Consider the following 21,471-nt stretch of genomic DNA (forward strand, 5'->3'; position numbering starts at 1 on the left):
CATCCTAGAGAACCAAGACGTTATGAACGCTTGGCAGTCTCGTGCTGATGATTACTCCCTCGTTCAGTGCGGCATGCTTTACAGCTTAGAACCGGGGCTCCAAAAGTGTTTTAAGCAACACGGAGCATATGAGATGTTCGAAGAGCTGAAAATGGTTTTCCAAGCTCATGCCCTGGTCGAGATATATGAAGTCTCCGACAAGTTCTTCAGCTGTAAGATGGAGGAAAATAGTTCTGTCAGTGAGCACATACTCAAAATGTCTGGGTTGCACAACCGCTTGACTCAGCTGGGAGTTAATCTCCCGAATGACGCGGTCATTGACAAGATCCTTCAGTCGCTTCCACCGAGCTACAAGAGCTTTGTGATGAACTTCAATATGCAGGGGATGGAAAAGACCATTCCTGAGGTATATTCAATGCTGAAATCAGCGGAGGTGGAGATCAAAAAGGAACATCAAGTGTTGATGGTGAATAAAACCACTAAGTTTAAGAAAGGCAAGGGTAAGAAGAACTTCAAGAAGGACATCAAGGGAGTTGCCGCGCCCGGTAAGCCAGTTGCCGGGAAGAAGCCAATGAATGGACCCAAGCCTGAGACTGAGTGCTTTTATTGCAAGGGAAGTGGTCACTGGAAGCGGAACTGCCCCAAATACTTAGCGGACAAGAAGGTCGGCAACACTAAAGGTATATGTAATATACATGTAATTGATGTGTACCTTACCAGTACTCGTAGTAGCTCCTGGGTATTTGATACCGGTGCGGTTGCTCATATTTGTAACTCAAAGCAGGAGCTGCGGAATAAGCGGAGGCTGGCGAAGGACGAGGTGACGATGCGCGTCGGGAATGATTCCAAGGTCGATGTGATCGCCGTCGGCACGCTACCTCTATATTTACCTATGGGATTAGTTTTAAACCTCAATAATTGTTATTTAGTGCCAGCTTTGAGCATGAACATTATATCAGGATCTCGTTTAATTCGAGATGGCTACTCATTTAAATCCGAGAATAATGGTTGTTCTATTTATATGAGAGATATGTTTATGGTCATGCCCCGCTGGTGAATGGTTTATTCTTAATGAATCTCGAGCGTAATGTTACACATATTCATAGTGTGAATACCAAAAGATGTAAAGCTGATAATGATAGTCCCACATACTTGTGGCACTGCTGCCTTGGTCACATTGGTGTCAAGCGCATGAAGAAGCTCCATGCTGATGGACTTTTAGAGTCTCTCGATTATGAATCATTTGACACATGCGAACCATGCCTTATGGGCAAAATGACCAAGACTCCATTCTCCAGAACAATGGAGCGAGCAACCAACTTATTGGAAATCATACATACTGATGTGTGCGGTCCAATGAGTGTTGAGGCTCGCGGTGGCTATCGTTATGTTCTCACTCCCACTGATGACTTGAGTAGATATGGGTATGTCTACCTAATGAAACACAAGTCTGAAACCTTTGGAAAGTTCAAGGAATTTTAGAGTGAGGTTGAGAATCAACGTGACAGGAAAATAAAGTTCTTACGATCAGATCGTGGGGGAGAATATTTATGTCACGAATTTGGTACGCACTTACGGAAATGTGGAATCATTTCACAACTCACGCCGCCTGGAACACCTCAGCGTAACGGTGTGTCCGAACGTCGTAATTGCACTCTATTGGATATGGTGCGATCCATGATGTCACTTACCGATTTACCGCTATCATTTTGGGGATACGCTCTAGAGACAGCCGCATTCACTTTAAATAGGGCTCCGTCGAAATCCCACACCGTATGAATTATGGTTTGGGAAGAAACCTAAGCTGTCGTTTCTAAAAGTTTGGAGATGCGATGCTTATGTCAAGAAACTTCAACCTGAAAAGCTCGAACCCAAGTCAGAAAAATGCGTCTTCATAGGATACCCTAAGGAAACCATTGGGTATACCTTCTACCTCAGATCCGAAGGCAAGATCTTTGTTGCCAAGAACGGGTCCTTTCTGGAGAAAGAGTTTCTCTCGAAAGAAGTAAGTGGGAGGAAAGTAGAGCTTGATGAAGTACTACCTCTTGAAACGGTAAGTAGCGCAGCTCAGGAAGATGTTCCTGTGGTGCCTGCACCGACTAGAGAGGAGCTTAATGATGATGATCAAGGTACTTCGAATCAAGCTCCTACTGAACTTCGTAGGTCCACGAGGACACGTTCCACGCCAGAGTGGTACGGCAACCCTGTCTTGGAAATAATGTTGTTAGACAACGGTGAACCTTGGAACTATTAAGAAGCGATGGCGGGCCCAGATTCCGATAAATGGCTAGAAGCCATGAAATCCGAGATAGGATCCATGTATGAAAATGAAGTATGGACTTTGACTGACTTGCCCGATGATCGGCGAGCCATAGAAAATAAATGGATCTTTAAGAAGAAGACAGACGCGGATGGTAATGTGACCATCTATAAGGCTTGACTTGTCGCTAACGGTTATCGACAAATTCAAGGGGTTGACTACGATGAGACTTTCTCACCCGTAGCGAAGCTGAAGTTAGTCCAAATCATGTTAGCAATTGCCGCATTCTATGATTATGAGATATGGCAAATGGACGTCAAACGGCATTCCTTAACGGCTTTCTTAAGGAAGAATTGTATATGATGCAGCCGGAAGGTTTTGTCGATCCATAGAATGCTAACAAGGTGTGCAAGCTCCAATGCTCAATCTATGGGCTGGTGCAAGCATCTCTGAGTTGGAACATTCGATTTGATGAGATGATCAAAGCGTTTGGGTTTACACAGACTTATGGAGAAGCCTGTGTTTACAAGAAAGTGAGTGGGAGCTCTGTAGCATTTCTCATATTATATGTGGATGACATACTGTTGATGGGAAATGATATAGAATTCTTGAAAAGCATAAAGGCCTACTTGAACAAGTGTTTTTCAATGAAGGACCTTGGTGAAGCTGCTTATATATTAGGCATCAAGATCTATAGAGATAGATCGAGATGCCTCATTGGTCTTTCACAAAGTACATACCTTGACAAGATATTGAAGAAGTTCAATATGGATCAGTCCAAGAAGGGGTTCTTGCCTGTATTGCAAGGTGTGCGATTGAGCACGGCTCAATGCCCGACCATGGCAGAAGATAGAGAAAAGATAAGCGTCGTCCCCTATGCCTCGGCCATAGGGTCTATTATGTATGCCATGTTGTGTACCAGACCTGATGTAAACCTTGTCGTAAGTTTGGTAGGAAGGTACCAAAGTAATCCCGACATGGAACACTGGACAGCGGTCAAGAATATCCTGAAGTACCTGAAAAGGACTAAGGACATGTTTCTCGTGTATGGAGGTGACAAAGAGCTCGTCGTAAAGGGTTACGTCGACGCTAGCTTCGACACAGATCTTGATGACTCTAAGTCACAAACCGGATACGTGTTTATTTTGAATGGTGGGGCAGTAAGCTGGTGCAGTTGCAAGCAAAGCGTCGTGGTGGGATCTACATGTGAAGCGGAGTACATGGTAGCCTCGGAGACAGTGCATGAAGCAATCTGGGTGAAGGAGTTCATCACCGACCTAGGAGTCATACCCAATGCGTCGGGGCCGGTCACTCTCTTCTGTGACAACACTGGAGCTATTGCCCTTGCCAAGGAGCCCAGGTTTCACAAGAAGACCAGGCACATCAAGCGTCGCTTCAACACCATTCGTGAAAATGTTCAAGATAGAGACATAGATATTTGTAAAGTACATACAGACCTGAATGTAGCAGATCCGTTGACTAAACCTCTCCCTAGAGCAAAACATGATCAACACCAGAACTCTATGGGTGTTAGATTCATCACAATGTAACTAGATTAGTGACTCTAGTGCAAGTGGGAGACTGTTGGAAATATGCCCTAGAGGCAATAATAAGATGGTTATTATTATATTTTGTTGTTCATGATAATTGTCTCTTCATGCTATAATTGTGTTATCCGGAAATTGTAATACATGTGTGAATACATAGACCACAACATGTCCCTAGTGAGCCTCTAGTTGACTAGCTCGTTGATCAACAGATAGTCATGGTTTCCTGACTATGGACATTGGATGTCATTGATAACGGGATCACATCATTAGGAGAATGATGTGATGGACAAGACCCAATCCTAAGCATAGCACAAAGATCGTGTAGTTCGTTTGCTAGAGCTTTTCCAAATGTCAAGTATCATTTGCTTAGACCATGAGATTGTGTAACTCCCGGATACCGTAGGAGTGCTTTGGGTGTGCCAAACGTCACAACGTAACTGGGTGGCTATAAAGGTGCACTACGGGTATCTCCGAAAGTGTATGTTGGGTTGGCACGAATCGAGACTGGGATTTGTCACTCCGTATGACGGAGAGGTATCTCTGGGCCCACTCGGTAATGCATCATCATAATGAGCTCAATGTGACCAAGTGTCTGGTCACGGGATCATGCATTCCGGTACGAGTAAAGTGACTTGCCGGTAACGAGATTGAACGAGGTATTGGGATACCGACGATCGAGTCTCGGGCAAGTAACATACCGATTGACAAAGGGAATTGAACACGGGATTGATTGAATCCTCGACATCGTGGTTCATACGATGAGATCATCGAGGAGTATGTGGGAGCCAACATGGGTATCCAGATCCCGCTGTTGGTTATTGACCGGAGAGTCGTCTCGGTCATGTCTGCATGTCGCCCGAACCCGTAGGGTCTACACACTTAAGGTTCGGTGACGCTAGGGTTGTAGAGATATTAGTATGCAGTAACCCGAAAGTTGTTCGGAGTCCCGGATGAGATCCCGGACGCCACGAGGAGTTCCGGAATGGTCCGGAGGTAAAGATTTATATATAGGAAGTCAAGTTTCGGCCATCGGGAAAGTTTTGGCGGTCACCGGTATTGTACCGGGACCACCGGAAGGGTCCTGGGGGTCCATCGGGTGGGGACACCTATCCCAGAGGGCCCCATGGGCTAAAGTGGGAAGGGGAACCAGCCCCTGGTGGGCTGGTGCGCCCCCCTTGGGCCTCCCCTGCGCCTAGGGCAGGAAACCCTAGGGGTGGGGGGCGCCCCCTTGGCTTGGCGGGCAAGCCACCCCCTTGGCCGCCGCCCCCCCTTGGAGATCCCATCTCCTAGGGCCGGCGCCCCCCCCAGAGGCCCTATATATAGTGGGGGGAGGGAGGGCAGCCGCACCCTAGCCCCTGGCGCCTCCCTCTCCCTCTCCAACACCTCCTCCTCTCCGTAGAGCTTGGCGAAGCACTGCCGAGATCCCTGCTGCATCCACCACCACGCCGTCGTGCTGCTGGATCTCCATCAACCTCTCCTTCCCCCTTGCTGGATCAAGAAGGAGGAGACGTCTTCCCCAACCGTACGTGTGTTGAACGAGGAGGTGCCATCCGTTCGGCGCTTGGTCATCGGTGATTTGAATCACGACGAGTACGACTGCATCAACCCCGTTCTCTTGAGCGCTTCCGCTCGCGATCTACAAGGGTATGTAGATGCACTCCTTTTCCCTTCGTTGCTAGATAAATCCATTGATTGATCTTGGTAATGCGTAGAATTTTTTTGATTTCTGCTACATTCCCTACAGATAGATCAAAGGACCACTGAGGGTTCAGGTTCGATCTTGGGGAAGAAAGGAGAAAGAGGGTCTGTCGCTGCTAATGGCTCGGGTTCTGAACAGGATGTTTTGTCTACTGATCCATGCAAGAAACAGAAAGGAGCTGACCAAGAGGAAAAGGTGGACACGGGTGAGGCGGAAGAAAGGGAAGCAACCGGCCAAGGGGCTGCCGGTCTCCTGGTGGACGCTAATGGCGGCGTCCACCAGAAGCCATGACGCTTCTGAGCTGGAACTGCCGGGGCCTCGGGCAGCCCTGGACAGTTCAAGAATTGGTGTGTCTGGTGCACACCTACAAGCCAAAGCTCGTTTTTCTTTCAGAGACACGGCAAAAAAAAATGTAAGCAGCCTATGATGGAGACTAGGCCTGAAACACTGCACCACCCATGCTGGCGTAGGAAAAGGAGCCGGCATAGCTTTGTATTATGATGAAAGCGTGGAAGTAATAAAACTTGCCGTGGGTTTGAGATACATTGATGTGTTGATTCATTTAAACTCCCATGGCCAGCAATGGCGTGCAACTTTTTTGTATGGAGAGGCAAAAGCGCATGAACGTCACCATATGTGGAACCTCCTGAGAAGAATAAAACATGCCTCCAATGCACCATGGTTGGTTATAGGTGATTTTAATGAGACTATGTGGCAATCTGAACATTTCTCTTCCTGCTACAGATCGGAGAGAAATATGGCAAACTTTCGAGAAGTGCTCTCCGATTGTGAACTTCATGACCTCGGTTTTAAAGGGCCGGCGTGGACATATGACAACAAACAAGAAGGCAAGAGGAATGTGAAAGCCCGGCTGGATAGAGGGGTGGTGTCCTCGTCATGGAGTGACATATTTCAGGACGCTTCGGTGGAACATATATGTTCTACGAGATCAAATCATCTACCAATTCTGGTGAGATTCGGACCCAGATTGGAATCGAGGCCAAGAAATGAGAAAAAGACCCCTGCCTTTCGGTATGAGTATATGTGGGAGAGAGCAGAATCATTGAGTAACCACATTGCAGGGTCTTGGAAGAAAGAGAGAACGGCAACTTCCCTGGAGGAGTTGGGGGCGAAGCTAGGATCTATGCAGTCAGACTTAAGGCAATGGGCAACTAAGGATTTTGGTTCCATTCTGAAGGAAACTGCAGTAGTCAGAAAGAAGTTGAGTGAGCTATGGATGGCGCCCCCTTCCATGCATAAACAGAGCAGTATCAAAAAACCGTCGAAGGAATTGGACGAGCTGCTGCTGAGGGAAGAGATGATGTGGCGACAAAGATCGAGGGTCACAGAGTTAAAAGAAGGAGATCGCAATACGAAATATTTCCAGAGAAAGGCCACATGGAGAAAGAAAAAGAATTCAATTACAAAACTGCGAGATGACCTTGGAAATTGGGTAGAGGATAGTAAAGGGATCAAGGAACTTGCTGCTCAATTTTTCAAGAACCTGTATACTGGTGACTCGGGGGTGGTGCCTAACAAACTCATAGAATTGACACAAAAATCTGTTGGGGATGATCTGAATGCTCAGTTGACAAGGAAGTTTACCATCGAGGAGGTGAGTGATGCACTCTTCCAGATCGGCCCACTAAAAGCACCAGGTCCAGACGGTTTCCCGGCCCGGTTCTACCAAAGAAATTGGGCTATTTTGAAAGAAGATGTCGTGACTGCAGTGTTGCATTTCTTTGAGAAAGGTACTCTACCAGAAGGTATCAACGATACTGTCATTGTACTAATACCTAAAGGAAATAACCCACAGACTCTGAAAGACTTTCGTCCCATCAGCTTATGCAACATTACTTACAAGGTCATCTCCAAATGCCTCGTTAATCGGTTGAGACCAGTACTGAATGATATCATATCTGAGACCCAAAGTGCTTTCATCCCGGGAAGAATGACCACTAATAATGCAATCATTGCGTTTGAATGCTTTCACAAGATACAACATAGTAGAAACCAGCATGATACCCACTGTGCATACAAATTGGACCTTGCTAAGGCCTATGACCGGGTGGACTGGAGATATCTCGAGCAAGTACTAGGGAAAATTGGTTTCTGCCTGCAGTGGATTAATTGGATCATGGAGTGCGTCACATCGGTTAGATTTTCAGTCAAATGCAACGGGGAACAGTCAGATTTCTTCACGCCGACCAGGGGCCTTCGACAAGGGGATCCACTAAGCCCGTACCTCTTTTTATTTGTTGCAGATGGTTTGGTTAATCTGCTGAACTGGGAGGTGGTGGGTGGGCATATCACGCCAATCAAAGTAGCAAGAAATAGCCCAGGCATTTCAAATTTGCTCTTCGCTGACGACAGCTTGCTATTCTTCAAGGCCACAGTAGACCAAGCAAAATCAGTAAAGAAAGTGCTTAGTATTTTTCAGAGATGTACTGGACAACTCCTCGGCTCGAGTAAGTGTTCGCTGTTATTCAGTGAGGTATGTCCAGAAAACGTGAGAGAAGGCATCAAGTCAGTGCTGGAAGTAGAAACTTCCACATTTGAGAGAAAATACTTGGGGCTCCCGACGCCGGAAGGGAGAATGAAGGACGAAAACTTTCGACCTATCATGGATAAGCTTGGAAAAAGATGCAACAACTGGAACGAGAGGTTCATGTCGTATGCCGCCAAAGAGGTACATGTCAAGTCAGTTGTTCAAGCACTTCCCACCTTCATCATGGGGTTTTTCCTTCTTTCGAAAGGTTTTTGTGAGAAATATGAAAGAATGATTAGAGATTTTTGGTGGGGAGATGAGAAAGATCATAGGAAGGTTCATTGGATGTCTTGGGAACGCATGACTCAACCGAAGAGAGCAGGAGGAATTGGTTTCAGAGATATGCACCTTTTCAATTTGGCATTGCTAGCGAGGCAAGCATGGAGGCTCATCCAAAACCTAGAAAGCTTGTGCGCAAGAGTTCTCAAGTCTAAATATTTCACTAAGGGTGACCTGCTTGATACCGTGTTCTCATCCGACGCTTCCCCGGTATGGAGGGGCATAAAGCATGGTCTTGAGCTGCTGAAAAAGGGCCTAGTCTGGAGAGTAGGCAATGGTAAAAGCATACAGATTCAACGGGACCAGTGGATTCCTCGGAATGAAGGTTTGAGATCAACGAGCTTTAGAAGGCGTTCTAGACTCCGTTGGGTTAACCAACTAATTGATCAGCAGACAAAAAACTGGAATTCAAAACTGATTGGTGATATTTTCCATCCTTTTGATGCGGAGGAAATCCTCAAGATAAATATCCCCTCAGCCGAAGTGGACGATTGTGTTGCCTGGCATTATGAGAAGAGTGGCATTTTCACTGTCCGGAGTGCGTATAAACTGGCGGCTAACTTGGAACCCAACACTACCGCGGGTGCCTCGCCCTCCGCCTCTGGAGCAGGGAATAGGAGTATTTGGGACGTCATCTGGAAAATGAATATTCCGGAAAGAATTAAGATTTTCGGATGGAGAGTCTGATGAGAAAATAGGCAGTTTTTCGATTAAATTAATCCATGAATAAATCATGAGCATGACATGGACAGCATTGATAACATACTGATTATGATCTAACAGAGCATGTACTACGCATATAGTAGAGACATCTACGCATACCGCTAGTACTGCTACAACAGAAAGAAACACGAGAGGGATAAGCGATGTATACCCTCCAATCGGCCACGCGGTGGCGGTGGCGGTGACAGCAGCCGCGGCATCCTCGGCGGCCTTCTTGTCGGCCTCGGCTTTCTCAGCGGCGGCACGGTCGGTGTCGGTCGACATGGTGATGATGAAGGTGATGCGGACGTAGATGAACAGAAGCGAGCAGTCGCGTAGTCGCTACCCAAAAACCTAATCGCCCCTCTCCCCGTACAGGATCCGGAGAGGCGTGGTTTCGGAGGCCTGCTCTCCCGTCAACCGTGTACGCGGTGAACGGGACGGAGTCGCCGGCGGCAGCAGCAGCAGAGGAACGACGTGGGCGTGGAGGCGGAGATGCGTTCTGTTTCGTGACGGCTAGGGTTGGCAGCGCCCCACATATATATGTGCGGCCGCGCGTGGAGAGACGTGGGCTGAACCCACGTCCAAGTCGGTAGCCCACGATCCGACGTCTCAGATCGTGGCCCCACCTGTCAAAGACTCTCCGTTCCTGACCGGCAAAAAAAAGCGCATAGGAGTGAGCTCGGCTCGATCCCGCAATCCCGCAACCCGCAACCCGCGGCGCGTCGTGACGAGGCATGGCGTGGCGAGGCGAGCGGAGGAGGAGGAGTGCGCGAGGGCCTCATCTCTTCTCAAGCTCCAATAGCATGAGGAAGAGAGTCCCTTATAAACCACTCCAACTCTCCTTCCACTTCCAAGGTGGGACTAAACTTCCCACACACCTAGTGCCATATAACCCACATGGGCCCTTAGAGATTTTTCAGAAATTGCAATATGGGCCTAGAGCCCACCTCAGATTTCAGCAATCCCCCACCAGATCTCGAGGGCCCATAGTGTCCTCTGTTCCAAATACTGTTTTGATATACTAGTGTTTCAGTGAAGACCTGTTAAGGTTGAGCTTCACCTAGAGCAAGTAGCTACATTCCTTCACAACTGAACAATGGACTATGCCTTGAATTGTCAGTTTGGCGTAAAGAAGTTTCACCACATGTCTTACTAGTACTGGGCTGCCGAAGGCTGACCCCTCGGGTGGAGCATATAAGTCACACTCCTGGCCTATTCATGAGTTTACTAGAGATCACCCCAATCTCATAGACTGTGACTAGCAGTCGGGCTCACATAGGTGTGTTCCTCCAAAGATCGCTCTGTAGGATAGCATCTTGCTTATACATATAAGCCTTGGAACACATTAAGACAATAGTCATCCTTCCGTACAGTTTCCGAGAGTATTGCATCTCCAACGGAGTGGGTTAGTAAAGTTACTCTCCTCAGTTCACCACTGGCTTGTTTCCCCAGGTCCTACTTCACGGGATCTCCGATCACATAGGTTGGATTACCACCATGGTAACTCATGTGGGTCTCATACCCATCTCCCTCGATGCATTATCTATCACTACACGTGATAGCCCTTTCGTAAAGGGATCTGCCAGATTCTTAGCCGTATGGACATAGTCCAACGCTATCACTCCGGAGTCTCTTAATTTTCTGACAGCTTTTAATCTCATTCTTATGTGTTTGGTGGACTTCATGTTGTCCTTTGAACTCTTCACCTTGGTGATGACAGTCTGATTGTCACAGTTCATAAGGATAGCCGGAACCGGTTTATCAACCAATGGCAAGTCCATCAAAAGATCTCGAAGCCATCTCGCTTCAACACCAGATGTGTCTAATGCCGTTAATTCTGCTTCCATTGTCGATCTCGTTAAGATCGTTTGCTTGCAAGACTTCCAGGAAACAGCGCCACCTCCAAGAGTAAACATATACCCAGTTGTGGCCTTCATCTCATCAGCATCAGAGATCCAATTCGCATCACTATACCCTTCAAGTACCGACGGGTATCCGGTATAGTGAAGTCCATAGTTCATAGTACCTTTCAGATAGCGCATAACTCTCTCAACTGCATGCCAATGTACATCACCCGGTTTGGAAACAAACCGGCTCAGTTTGCTCACAGCAAACGCGATGTCAGGCCTCGTTGCGCTCGCTAGGTACATCAGTGAACCAATGATTTGAGAGTATCTCAATTGATCTTTAGCCATGCCTTTGGACTTTCGAATCAATACGCTAGGATCATATGGTGTTTGAGATGGTGTGCAGTCCGAATATCCAAAACGACTCAACACCTTCTCAACGTAATGGGATTGCAGAAGTGTGATCCCACCCTCATTATCTCTCAGTAGCTTGATGTTCAAGATAACATCAGCCACACCAAGGTCTTTCATCTCAAAGTTCTGAGATAGAAATGATTTGACCTCCTCAATGACTTTGAGGTTTGTTCCGAATATCAGTATGTCATCAACATACAAGCACAGTATAACTCCTTTGCCCCCACCATGGCGATAGTATACACATTTGTCAGCCTCATTAACAACGAAGCCAACAGATGTCAGAGTTGTATTAAACTTATCATGCCATTGCTTAGGTGCTTGTTTCAGGCCATATAAAGATTTTATCAACCTACACACCTTTCTTTCCTGACCATCTATCACAAAGCCATCAGGCTGTTGCATGTAGATTTCCTCCTTTAGCTCTCCATTTAGAAAAGCCGTCTTAACATCCATCTGATGGACGAGAAGACCATGTGAGGCCGCCAACGAGAGTAATACTCGAATGGTGGTCAGTCTAGCCACAGGTGAATAAGTATCAAAGAAATCTTCCTCTTCTTGCTGATCATAGCCCTTGGCCACAAGCCTAGCCTTGTACTTTTCAATCGTACCATCGGGCCTAAGCTTCTTTTTGAACACCCACTTACATCCCAGTGGTTTGCAACCATAGGGACGGTCAGTGATCTCCCATGTCCCGTTAGCCATGATGGAATCCATCTCGCTACGGACCGCATCCTTCCAGTAGTCAGCTTCTGGAGAGGCATACGCTTCTGAAATAGAAGTGGGAGTATCATCCACGAGGTACACGAAGAAATCATCACCAAAGGTCTTTGCAGTCCTTTGTCTCTTGCCCCTACCAAGGGTTTCCTCGTCATCCTCCTCGGGATTTTCATCATGTGTTTGTTCATAATATTCCATAGGGATGGCAGGTTCAGGAGTCTCCTCAGATTCCTGTCTAGAAGTGCTTTGCATATCTCTCATAGGAAAAATATCCTCAAAGAATGTAGCATCCTTAGACTCCATAATTGTACCGATCTTCTGGTCAGGTACCTCAGATTTCACTACTAGAAATCTATAGCCAACGCTGTTCTTAGCGTAGCCCAAATTAATGCAGTCCACGGTCTTATGTCCAAGCTTACGCTTTTTGGGGATCGGCACGTTGACTTTCGCCAAACAGCCCCAAGTGCGCAGGTACGAGAGTGTCGTCCTTCTCTTTGCCCATTTCTCATAGGGAGTGATCTCACTATCCTTTGTCGGAACTTTATTCAGGACATGACATGCCGTCAATATAGCCTCCCCCCACCATGCCTTGGATAAACCCGATGTATCTAACATGGCGTTAACCAAATCAGTTAGAGTACGGTTTTTCCGCTCGGCAACCCCGTTTGACTGGGGTGAATAGGGAGGCGTCCTCTCATGAATAATGCCGTGTTCCGCACAGAAGGAATCAAACTCACTCGAGAAGTACTCTCCACCACGATCTGACCGGACTCGTTTAATTTTCTTTTCAAGTTGATTTTCAACTTCTGCCTTATAGATTTTAAAGTAGTGTAGAGCCTCATCTTTAGTATTTAACAGATACACATAGCAATATCTAGTGGAATCATCTATCAATGTCATGAAGTATCTCTTTCCACCTTTAGTCAACACACCATTCATCTCGCAAAGATCAGAATGTATGAGTTCTAATGGTGCCAGGTGTCTCTCCTCCGCGGCCTTATGAGGCTTGCGAGGTTGCTTAGCTTGCACACATGAAAGGCACTTAGAACCTTTGGCTAAAGTGAAACTCGGGATCAAATCCAACTTGGCTAGCCGCGTCATAACACCGAAACTTATGTGACAAAGACGTGAGTGCCAAACCTCAGATTCATTAATACTCGAATGAATATGGTTCACGACTTTATTACAGAAATCTGCGAGGGAAAGGCGGAACATCCCTCCGCTCTCATAACCTTTTCCAACAAATAGTCCATACTTAGTAACAACTAATTTATTAGACTCGAATACCAACTTAAACCCTTCTCTACATAGAAGGGAGCCACTAACGAGGTTCTTCTTGATGGCGGGGACATGCTGCACGTTCTTCAGCTGCACGATCCTTCCCGAAGTAAACTTCAGATCGACCGTGCCAACACCATGAACAGAAGCACTCGCGCCATTCCCCATCAATACGGACCCGTGGCCTGTGACCTGGTAAGAAGAGAACAATGAAATGTCAGCACACACATGAACACCTGCACCTGTGTCCACCCACCAATCGGTAGGCTGAAACACTGAAAAAACAGTAAATAAATTACCGTACCCAGATGCACCATTCTCATTGTTGCTCACAATCATGTTGACAGACTTGGAGTCCTGTCCTGACTTCTTAAACTTGTTTGGACACTTGTTGGCCCAATGTTCAGCCGAACCACAAGTAAAGCAGCCCTCATCCTTCTTGTTCTTCTTGAAGGTCTTCTTACCCTTCTTCTTGAAGTCGGCAGTCTGTTGGACACCGTTCTTTCCCCTGGGCTTGTGGGAATTGGAGTTCTTCTGATGCACCATATTGGCCACAGAAGTTCCTTCGACCCCTTTTCCGTGCGAGTCCTTTGCCCTTGAGTTCTGCTCAACACTCAGATGGCCAATGACATCCTCCACAGAGAATTCACGCCTCTGATGTTTCAGAGTGGTGGCAAAGTTCCTCCAGGAATTGGGGAGCTTAGCGATTATGCAGCCCGCGACAAATTTGCCCGGTAACTCGCACTTAAGAAGCTCAAGCTCCTTAACAATGCATATTATCTCATGAGCCTGCTCCAATACAGGACGGTTTTCAACCATCTTGTAATCGTGGAACTGCTCTATAATATACATCTCGCTCCCTGCATCGGCAGCCCCGAACTTAGATTCGAGCGCCTCCCACAAGTCCTTGGCAGACCGCATATGTAAATATGCATCAACCAGCTTGTCTCCAATCACGCTCAGAACTGCCCCGAGGAACACCAGGTGGCCTCCTTAAACGCCTTCTCCTGTTCAGGAGCGATCGTTCCTGTAGGAGTCACACCGGCGACCCAGAACACGTTCATGGCCGTGAGCCATAAGGTGGTTTTAGTCTGCCAACGCTTAAAGTACGTCCCCGTAAACGGGGACGGTTTCAGTGCAGCAGCAAAACCAGAATTCGAAAAACTCCTACAGATGTTAGGTTTTTGGATTGATGAGAAAATAGGCAGTTTTTCGATTAAATTAATCCATGAATAAATCATGAGCATGACATGGACAGCATTGATAACATACTGATTATGATCTAACAGAGCATGTACTACGCATATAGTAGAGACATCTACGCATACCGATAGTACTGCTACAACAGAAAGAAACACGAGAGGGATAAGCGATGTATACCCTCCAATCGGCCACGCGGTGGCGGTGGCGGTGACAGCAGCCGCGGCATCCTCGGCGGCCTTCTTGTCGGCCTCGGCTTTCTCAGCGGCGGCACGGTCGGTGTCGGTCGACATGGTGATGATGAAGGTGATGCGGACGTAGATGAACAGAAGCGAGCAGTCGCGTAGTCGCTACCCAAAAACCTAATCGCCCCTCTCCCCGTACAGGATCCGGAGAGGCGTGGTTTCGGAGGCCTGCTCTCCCGTCAACCGTGTACGCGGTGAACGGGACGGAGTCGCCGGCGGCAGCAGCAGCAGAGGAACGACGTGGGCGTGGAGGCGGAGATGCGTTCTGTTTCGTGACGGCTAGGGTTGGCAGCGCCTATATGTGCGGCCGCGCGTGGAGAGACGTGGGCTGAACCCACGTCCAAGTCGGTAGCCCACGATCCGACGTCTCAGATCGTGGCCCCACCTGTCAAAGACTCTCTTCTCAAGCTCCAATAGCATGAGGAAGAGAGTCCCTTATAAACCACTCCAATTCTCCTTCCACTTCCAAGGTGGGACTAAACTTCCCACACACCTAGTGCCATATAACCCACATGGGCCCTTAGAGATTTTTCAGAAATTGCAATATGGGCCTAGAGCCCACCTCAGATTTCAGCAGAGTCGTCACGGGAACGCTACCAACGAAGAAGAACAAATGTAAACGCACAATTGTTCATGACAGCATTTGTGACATATGTGGACATGGGGATGAGGATGAATACCATGCGGTATTAGCTTGCACGAAGAGCAGAGCGCTGCGTTTTGCTATGAGAAAGGAGTGGAGCATCCCAGATGAACATGAATTCTGGTATTACCGGAAGTGACTGGCTCCAAGTCCTGCTGGACAAACATGAACCGGAGATGAGAGCTAAAATCCTTCTTTTGCTATGGCGTTCCTGGTTCCTACGGGATGATTGTGGGCATCATGAGGGCAAAGAATCAATTTCAAGATCGGTTTGTTTCCTGCTCGGGTATGAGGAGGAGATAAGAAACCTGACGATGATAGAGGGGACAAAAGGAAAAAACAGCTGGTCCTTATCTGCCTCTGAAGCAATTGAGTCTCGAGATATACATATAACAAGTGTAGAAAGCTCTCCTTTGTGGGACAAGCCAGCAAACGGGGTGGTTAAATTAAATACAGATGCGGCATTCCTGCCGGAGACTGGGCAGTGCTGGGCGGGCGCTGTTGCCCGCGACCATCAGGGTCGGGTTCTTTTCTCGGCGGGCAGAGCGATGAATGTGTGCAAAACAGTGGAAGAAGCTGAGGGACAGGCCATACTGATGGGAATCACCGCACTATCAGCTATGTATCGGGGCAGTTTAATCATTGAAATGGACTGTGCCTTGATTGCAAAGGAGCTGGAGATGGGAAGCCAAAATAGGTCTGCTAGTTTCTCAACTGTCAGTGATATAAAGAGCACGGCTGGGCTTTTCAACTGCGTCAGAGTCATAGCTGTTAAACGAAGCAAGAACAAACTGGCACATGGTCTCGCGGCCAGGGGAAGGCGAGAAGGAGACTCGCTGATTATCGCGGATGTACCGGAAGATCTACGCCCGCTCATGCTATCTGAATGTACCTTGTAATTGGTGTTGTTTGGGTAGTCATTCTCAAAAAAAAAAAATTGTCTTTGTTGGATCATTTTTGTCACTGTTTTTGACTTTATGTGATGTGATGTGTGCGCAAATCATCATGCAACACTTACGTACATAATAATAAAGCCATATATTATTATTATACAATAGGAAAAGATACACAAAATCCTTTTTCTTTTTTGCAAGAAACTTTCAATCTATTCATCTTCAATCATGACAGTACAAAGAACAACAGAGGTAATAAAAATTGCAACCATGTCTGTGGATCACCTAGTGATGACTACAAGCACTGGAGCGAGGTGAAGGCGCACCGCCGTCATCGCCCCTCCCTCACTGGAGCCGGGCAAACCTTGTTGTAGTAGACAGTCGGAAAGTCGTCGTGCTAATTAAGGCCCCATAGGACAAGCGGACCAGAGTAGCAACCATCACCGATGAAGAAAGTCGTAGATCAGGTAGATCAAACCAGTAACCACCTAAACGAAGACGAACGAAGACCGGATCCAAATTGATCCACCGAAGACCAGCACCGACCGAATCCCGCAAGATCCGACAGAGACAAACCTCCACACGTCCTCCGACGATGCTAGATGCACCATCAGGACGAGGATAGAATGTGGGAGACATTATTCCTACTAAGGGACATCGCCGCCGCCACACATTTCCAACCAAGATGTTGACTCTAACAAGAACGAGAACGGGGTCCCTCCCGCCGGCGGGGGGCCGAGATCTTCTGCATCTCCATGGCCTAGAGGCCATCGGAGATGGGACGGACCGGCGGCGGCGCCGACGGGAGGAGAAGTGCTCTTCTTGTGGAGGAGGAAAGAGATCTGATGATATATGAAAAGTGTCACAAAATCCTTTTTCATTTCCATTTTTTTTCTTGAAAGATGGATGCTGGTAACGAACCAGCTAGCATCATGTATGAATAAGAGTTGTTACAAAATTTCTTCCTTACGTTTATTTTTGATGATAATATGGATGTGCCATCTGTTTTGAAGAATTTTCTAGTGTACCAAGATGGAATGCCCCAACCCTTTCCGTCATGCATCCTCTTTGTCCCCTCTAACTAATGATGCCTTTGCGGTTGAAAAACACGAGAATCTTTCCTTGTGAAAGAAGCAGCTGCGGCGGTGTGTGCTATATGTATATTATCGCATGTCTGATGATTTAACTAGAGCGGGGTGCTTTACAAAAAGAAGTGCAGATTTGCGAGGAAAGAAAGGTGCATATGGATGATGTTTGTCCATCATTCCATTGTTCCTCGTTGTTGTCAGAGTCCTTGAGTAAACAATCTGGGCGACGGCGACGGCTAGGCGAGTCAATCATGTGACCTACAAGAAAGGATGGTTACAGGAAATAGAAGCAAAAGAAAAAAAAAGATTGGGGCGAGAGAGGCTCGAACTCTCGACCTCAGGATCACTCGCATAATTTAGCTATGAGACCTACGCGCTAGCCAACTGCGCCACCGCCCCTTATTGCTTTTTATTCTTATCCAATGTTCATGATTAATATCATCTCTCAAGCCAGCAGAACAGTCTGCTCCAAACCCCAGCTGAGAAGTATAAGTTAGTGACCTGATTCTACTCATCTTCATTCCGACCACCAGTTTCACGTATGCAATTTCCAAATGGTATGCATACATTTCAACGCTGATGCAATAACAGCAAGCAAGCTCATCTTGTTCATTTCATGGCTGACACAATGATAATAACTATCAACCAATCAGTTCAAGATTCCAACGGCCCCACGGTTCTCAAGATAAGAAAATATGGAGCCTACTTGTGAAGGTGCATTCTGGATCCATCATTCCATCAAAATGTACTTTGGGGCCAAAAATGGACCACCATCTGATCCAGCCCTTGCACTTCTTTTATTCATGTTCATGTGCGAGCAAACCAATCTATATCCGATATAAAAACAGATAATGGCTGGCTGTGATAAGAATCCATATATGGATTTATGTACGATATTCTCATCACAACTCGCATCATCAAGGTAAGCATGAAGCATGATCATTAGTATAGTGTTCACCTTGAAGCAAACAAGATCATGGAAGAATAAGTTGCTAACACTGATTGATATTTTTTTATGTCCTTGGCAAAACATGATTTGAGTGTATGGAAGATCTTACAAACTACACCATGCATAGAATAACTAGTAATCCTCTGCGGTCTATATTTAGGCCTTATCAAAAAAAAAGGAATTCCAAACCTCGGGGTGACTCGGCCTGAAACATGAAGCTTGCCCAATTTCATAATAAAAAAATGGAAAGTAAGTCAAAAAATATGAAACCTGGCATGGTGTCATAATGTCATCTCTAAAGGGTGATCAAAAAAAATTTAGAAGGTATTCACAAAAGTTGTGACATACACTACTCAGAAACTGAAAGAATCTTGGTTTCAAGAGCGAATAGGTCAGGTTTTATGGCGAAGAGTCGGTTGCTTCGTCGGTTGTCCTGGATTTTTTTTATACACCCAACATGCACCATCACATATTCCATGCCAAATTTTGGTATCTTTCCGGGTTTGGTTGCTATATTTAGGCCATTAACTGCACTTATGTGCATTTAAATGGTATATAATTCAAGTTTTAACAGAGAGTGCGTGAAAAACTTGGGAAAATAGAAGAGGCTAAGTAAAATAAAATAAAGAAAATAAATGAAGAAAAAGAGAATGAAACTAATGATTGTAGAGTGTTAACACTCTGTAAGTGCATCTGGTGCACCTTAGTGATTTTGGTGTATTGAAGACTTATAGGTTAACGGACTGATGCGTTTGTGAGTGTACACAGGTCTATAAGTCTATGAGGAGTTTGATATTTACAGAGAAAGTTAACCCCTAAAAATGAAGTTCTTCGACTGAAGACTTTGGATTTCTGAAGACTTTGAAAGTGAAGAAATTGGTGTGACCTTGAAGACTTGGTAATCATTCGAGGAACATGAAGCGTGAAGACTTTTGTTTTCGTAGTTTCATTTTCTCTTTCTTGAGTCATAGGAAACACCGTACTGTTAAAGGGGGTCGAGGAAATACTAAGGAAAAGTTTCCATGTGATGCTCAACTCAAAATCCTACACCTACCAATCCCTTCAAGTGAAGCCATTGGAAATCTCGCACAGTTCAGTCATATTCTTCAGTGACAGGACGAAGTTCTTCTGGTCTCTGAGGAATTTGTTCTGACTGAAGAGTTAGGAATTCGCCAGTGCGGATTGCCTACCAAGTGAGGAACATGATAGCCCTGAGGAATTCGAATCCCAAATATTTCGACCGTTGCTGTGCTACGCGCCAGCTGTCTCAAAATATCTACCCACCTAACAATCATATCAGACATGGGCATTTATGTCTTATCATGTCAGGCTGCTACCCGTCTATAAATAGCCGCCCCCTACAACCACTAGTTGGTTGGCTGCTCCGAGAGAAACTGACACTTGTCATTTGAGAGCAACCCATCCTCCGAGGACTTTGAGTGAAAATCATCAAGTGAGGAAATCCCAAACCCAAACCTACAAAACCCCAAGTGATTGAGCATCACTGAAGAGATTGATCCTGCGTGGATCCGACGCTTGTTTCCTTTGAAGACTGTGCTTCTTCCAGACGGTTAGGCGTCAAGGTCTAGAGCATCTAAGAGAAATTGTGGATCGCCAAGTGACCGAGTTTGTGAAGGTTCGGAAGTCACCTGAAGACTTACCACGAGTGATTGGGCGAGGTCTGTGTGACTTTAGCTCAAGGAGAATACGATGAGGACAGTGTGTCCGGGACTGGGTGTCCTCGAGTTTTAATACTCAGCCGCTCCAACTAGATGTACAACTCAGACAGCAGATGGAACTGGTCTACCAAATCATTGTCTTCATCGAGCTACTGGTTCTATTTTCTCAACTCTTTAAATTCCTCATGTATGTTGTTGTGTGCATGTTCATATCTGTTTGAAGACATTGACTGAAGACTTTCTCAATTTCCTCAGTTCTATTTCTTCAGTCTGTCCATCTTCTTCCTTGTGTTATCCTGTGTTTACGCTTTCTGTACTCTGTGCTTGTCTTCATTTCATCATGATGACTATGCTTTTGTTCTGTTATATTCTTTTCTGAGTACTTATTCCGCTGCAAGTAGTTCTTCATTTAGGAATTTCCTCACCAGCAAATTCCTCAGTGAAGAATTCATAAAAATCGCCTATTCACCCCCCCCCCCTCTAGTCGATATAACGCACTTTCACACTCGGTAAAGCCACCTAATGAAGAAACACAAAATGTGGGCACTTCGTCCTGATTGGTTGGAATGGGGTGGGTCTGGATCGATGAGGTGGCATCACATAATAGATTAGCACAACAAAATTTCTCTCTATCTCTCTCTCTCTCCCTCTCTCTCTCTTATCTCTCCAATCTGTCTCATAGGCTACCTACAATTGCCCCTCTTCGTCACCGGTGCCACCACTGCTCCACTCCCCCTGCCTTTGCTGCTCCTCTTCTTCTTGGAGAATCCAACAGGAGATATAAGCCATGGTAGACGTCATCACCGGACGCACGACGACCTCCTAATACCGAGCAGGTGCGCTGCTCCCTCTTTATACCTTGCAAGTCGCCCCACCAGTCCGGGCTCTAGCTGCTCCATGAGGCGTTGTCTCCATCGCGACTAGTGTTGGAAATATACCCTAGAGGCAATAATAAATGTTATTATTTATTTCCACGTTTGTAAGTCATATTCATATTTCTATGCTAGAATTGATATGGCTCTTGAATGTGAGATTCCAAGAAAAACTCATATGCATGTGTAGAAACATAAACGCAAAGTACGTTCCTAGTCTCGCCTCTCCATATTGGGAGATTACACAGTTCAAACAATTAAGAATTTTTCTGAAATTAAAATAAACAAAGAAAAATCTTGAATTCAAGTAAGATTACTAATTACTAAACTTTGATTTTGCCTTTTTGTTATAAAAACTAATAATTATTTATTAAACTAAAAAACTAACTACCGCTTATTGGAAATTATTTCTTAGTCTGAATCATACTAGATTTTCGTGATATAATATAATTTCTAACTATACAATGTATACACAGAAAATTTACTCTAATCCATTTTTCCTCTTGAATCCTTTAGTTTTAGTGAGCACATGAAAATTTAATACTATTAATTTCTTATTACCCATAATGGATTTACCTGGACCAATAGATGAGATTCTTATG

At 45.9% G+C, this 21,471-nt stretch overlaps 1 non-coding gene across 1 annotated transcript; it reads right to left on the reverse strand.

Annotated features, from left to right (window-relative positions):
- Positions 1-17,677: 17,677 nt before the first annotated feature.
- TRNAM-CAU (transfer RNA methionine (anticodon CAU)) lies at positions 17,678-17,768 on the reverse strand. Its single transcript is given in 2 exon segments — positions 17,678-17,713; positions 17,731-17,768. It is a non-coding gene; the product is annotated as a tRNA-Met (tRNA).
- Positions 17,769-21,471: the final 3,703 nt, after the last annotated feature.

This window comes from Triticum aestivum, chromosome 3B, assembly GCF_018294505.1.
Source record: "Triticum aestivum cultivar Chinese Spring chromosome 3B, IWGSC CS RefSeq v2.1, whole genome shotgun sequence".
Classification (NCBI taxonomy): Eukaryota; Viridiplantae; Streptophyta; class Magnoliopsida; order Poales; family Poaceae; genus Triticum; species Triticum aestivum.